A 4,879-nucleotide genomic window follows, 5' to 3' on the forward strand; every position below is an offset into this window, starting at 1 on the left:
TACAAGATCCAGTAAAATGCCCATGCACGGGTGGGTGAAGTGTGAAATAAAGCTTTTAGAGCTGGCCTCGTACCTGGTGTGTTTTGGACTTGACGGTTCCCCCACCGCAACGGGTAGGGTCACAAATAAACCAATATATCATTGGCGAGGATGGAGAATAACATGCGAGCATGGAGGCCTGGCTCAGTTGTGGCAGGCCAAAATTAGTCAATCGTGCTACGATCCATCGATTCTACCGAGGGAGGCCATGAAAGAAATGATTCTTTTTTTGTGAGAACGAGCATCCAGCAAGCTCTAAAGGGGTGATGGAAAGACCGCGTCCGTCTTAGGAAGTAGATCGTAAGGAGCATGGTTGTGTCAGGTCTCTAGGACCGCGTTAACATAAGCGCTGCAGTGTTAACCAAGACCAAATGAAACGGCCCACGATATAGTTAGTATTTGATCATCACAAAGTGTTATTTGGCTATGGTCAGCACCATTGGTTTAAAAGTGATCTGGTGGGTTGAGTTTTGTCGTCACTAAGGTAGAGTGGAAATCGAGAGAGGGGTAGGAGAGGTACTGGGGACGACGAAGATGACAACAAGTTATGGTCATCAGACATGACGACTGTATACGGCGCCTAAGCGCTAGTGGTGAAGTGCTTCAGAAAAAATCCCTTGCCGGGTAAGCTGCCATCGGCTACCAGGAATCCACACATGTTTGGGCAGAAGTGCCCCGAATGCCTGAATGAGAAAGGATGTTAACCTAGCTAGCAGCTGGCTATGTGCACTAAAAACGGTTTCGGCCGAAGTGCTCGCCCCAGCTGGTCCGGACGACCGGTACAGTAAGTGTTCTACACTTGGCTTAATTGTTAGGCCCCAGCTCAGGCGTTATTTCACTATTAAAGTTGCTGACCAAGTCATGTAATGTTAAAAAAACATTTCCTTCCTGTCGCAGCAAGTAACAACAAGACCTCCACACTGTCCGTCTCTGCATGATTGAAGTAGGTAATGGAGCTTCTCGGGGTCTTTTAAAATTGCCGGAGGGGAAAGCGAAGGCTACTGAGCGACAGTGAAAGGGGCAAGATATGGCGTTTGGGGAAACTGCTTTTTTCACCATTGCCAATAGGCTTGATCTCCTGTAATGCTAACTAGCACCACTATCTATAAAGTTCTAGGTTGCTCATACATATGTTTATGTTAGCTGTCTCGAGTAAGTAAGTGTCCATTGAAACTGGTGTATGTGCGGTTTGGGTCCCGAAGAAATTATCGAAAAGAGGATATATGGGGGTGCCCATCGACGAGCTTTGGTGCAAAGGTACACACCTCCGATCGGCGATATCACTCATCGACAATCTTTGGACTCCATTTTCCTGGGAACTGCCCTTAATTAATCATGTTGCATGAACCCCCCCAAAAAGAATGGATTTCATTTATTTAAACAGGAAATGTCTGGAAAGGAAACCCACACAATAGCCAGGAAACGACACTGCTACACCCCGTCTCATACTGACGTCCTTGACATATCGCTCTTGTCTTGTAAAACATGTGACCACCCATCCCCACACTCTTCTTGTAAATCACATGAGTAAATGGAAGCCTCTGTGGCTGTTATACTGTAACTTGGAGAGACAGAATTCATCCTCTAGCTCAGTGGTTCCCAAACTTTTTAGTGAGTGGGTGAAGGTGAATATAAACTTTATTACATTGTCCTTACTGCATAGTAAGTTTTGAATGCCATTCACGTAGATACAGAATAACACTTTAATCATTGGCAAAGTGTGAATAATGGATTTAGGCCATCAGTTGGGGGAAATAAATTCCAATAAGGCCTACATCATCAAATTCTAAAACCATGAAAAATACCAGAAACAGAGCATCACTTAAAGGGGAATGGAAACACTTTAGGAAGTAAATCTAAGAGATGTTTTCAGTCCACTAATCTTAAACATGTATTTAACATAAAAACATCTCTATGTTTAGTATTTTGATCGTCAAAAAGGTTTATTTGAGCTATAGTCAGCGCCGATTTTAATTGCCATAGTAACGACTGACGCCAGTGAGTCACTGGCAGGAATCAGCTAATTGTCCGTGGTATTGAGTTGTCGCACGGAGAGTGAATCGAAGAGAGTGAGGTTAGGTGAAGACAACGAAGATGACAAAAGTTAGTCATTCAAACATGAACTGTATAGCGCCAGGCTGTATGAATTGGCTCAAAAAAATCCCTCGGTAAGCTGCCATCGGCTACCCAAGGACCCACACATTTTGGAGAAGTGGCCCCATGTCCTGAAGAGAAAGGACGTACCAGCTAGAGCCACTGCTACCTAACGGTGTTCCGTACATCACAGTATTCCATACACTTTGCCAATTAGCTTCAGGTGGCTGGTGTGCCACCTGACTTTGGATAGCCTAGCTCCGGGAATAGTTAGGCACTGTCAATCAATACATTTACTGATGGTCCCTAACTAGACCCATAGGGATATCCAAAGTCAACCCAAATTGACCATGTGTTTGGTTCTCACGGTTTATAGTGTGAAAATAGTTTTTATAGTGTCTTTGAAGTTGTCATGATGTTTGATGTCTAGTGTCCTGTTTGGAACGTGGTGGGGGGAATGAACATTTCAAAGAGTAAGCATTTCAAAGAGTAAGGCCCCCCCTATTTTATTTCCAAGGGGGGGGGGGGGGCCTTACTCTTTGAAATGCTTACTCTTTGAAATGTTCATTCCCCCCACCACGTTCCAAACAGGACACTAGACATCAAACATCATGACAACTTCAAAGACACTATAAAAACTATTTTCTCTCTCTCTCAGTACGCCTGGTAACAGAGAAAGTGTCGCTAAGATGTGAATTAGTGAAAAATATGGCGGAAGCAGATGTTGAAGTGTATTCTGAATCTAATGGTGATAGAATCAAGGAGAATTGGAATATTGTCCAAAAGAATGGGGAAAACGGAACAAAGTAGAGTACAGATAAGAGAATGTCACTTCGTATCTTGTGGGAATATAGTTTGTAAATGAGCAGCAGATAAACAAATCTTGAGGAATCCATTTGAGATATCCAAACTGGTGGAGAGAGTGCTGGGTAGAGTGAAGGCTGTGAGGATCACTGGAGGTGGCTTGTTAAGATTTTTTGTGCTTCTGAGGAACAGAAGAAACGTGTGTTGCTTCTCACCCAATTTGATAAGTTTGAAGTGTCGCGTGTGTCTCTTAGGAACAGTGCACCTATCAAGGGGGTAATATCTGGCATATCGTGGGAAATAGATGTTGAAGAGTGATTGATGCCCGTCGGATGCCCGTTTTTTGATATGGAGTCTCTCCCTACTCAAGTGCAGTTAGGGTATATTAACTACAGAGTTTTTATCCAAAGACCAATGCAGTGGGATCYTTGCAAAGCTTTTGGTCATGTAGCAAGTGTTTTCAGAAGGGAGAAACCAAGATGTCCAAGTTGTGGAAAAGATCATATTATGTGTTATAAAAATGATGAATGTGACATGTTGCAATTGCGGTGGGAACCATGAAGCCACATCTTCTGAATACTTTACAATGGTGAAAGAGAATGAGGTGGCCAAAGCCAGGGTTGTACACAGCATTTCATATGCAGCAGCTGTGAAAAGGGTTGGGAGTTTGAATGGTGCATCAGAAGAGTCCATTTTAGTGGATAGGCCTACACTGCAGGATGCAGTATCCTGACATTTTAAAGGTTAAGAAGGTGGACTTTGTGGCCTTTATAGCTGTGGTAATTAATGGCACTGCCAAGGTGGAGAGAAGGTCCAGGAAGATAGAAAACATAGTGGATGCCGCGGAGCGGTTCCCAGGGCTGAAAGATTTCTCAGCGAAGGAGTTACATAGAATATTGGCACAAGACGTACCACCCCTCTCAGGTCCTCAAGCCTGAGAAGGGAGATATGGAGAATTAAAAGAAAGGAAGTGGGAGTTTTGTTTGTTTTGGCAATGTACTATTTTTATTAGGATGGATTAAGTTAGTTTCACTACTACGTATGGATTTATTTACGACATTATTTTATTTAAATGTTTTGGTTTTCAAACTGTCCAGCTGGTGGCGGCAGTGCCCCTTTTTGGGGTGTAGTCTGCCATAAAACGCACAGAAGAGGAGGGCAGGGAGAAATAGAAACCAACCGTAACAAGCCGATTTGCGCAAGAATACAAACTTGTGGCTTGTCATAGCTAGGTTATTTATCACCCAATATGATAATTTAGTACCACACGGAGGCTCTATGACTGTAGTGGCACTTTGATGACTTGTGATTGGCCGACAAGCTACACGCGCCACTCTGGGCTATTCTCGTTGAGCAGTGGAGAACATATTAACATTTTATCCACAACTCTGTCCATCGCTGTTGTAATCGACAGTGAAAACAAAATGTTCCCAACCGGGAGATTTAAACGATGGAGGATCCTCCAATTCTGGTTTATCGATCCCACCACTCACCATCTACAGAGTTCCCGGCTGCACCTCACAAAAGGAGCGTTTTAAATCCGTCAGTTAACATTCACATTTTGATTACAATGTGCGCATAAATTGTAGTTGTTTTAACAGAATAACCTACAATGTTTTTTCAGCTTTACTCACGAGGCAGTGGCATACAACGCATGGTAGGTATGGCGTTTTTATTATTTTTAAAATGTTTTTAGTATTCATTCAGGTTCACAGTGCGGACTGAAATGTCGAACGGTTTGGTAGGTATACCTGTACCGTTACAGCCCTATCCTAGTATACTGACACAACCAGGTCAACTCAACTAAAGAAAAATGTGTTCACAGAAAAAAGTGTTCACATAACAGCGCAACACAACTCCAAACACGACAGATAATCTGCATAGCCCCCTAGGCTTTATGAATATAAACCGAATGTACTTGTAGAATGGAATGAGTTATAAG

This window comes from Salvelinus sp. IW2-2015, unplaced genomic scaffold (assembly GCF_002910315.2).
Source record: "Salvelinus sp. IW2-2015 unplaced genomic scaffold, ASM291031v2 Un_scaffold1668, whole genome shotgun sequence".
Lineage (NCBI taxonomy): Eukaryota > Metazoa > Chordata > Actinopteri > Salmoniformes > Salmonidae > Salvelinus > Salvelinus sp. IW2-2015.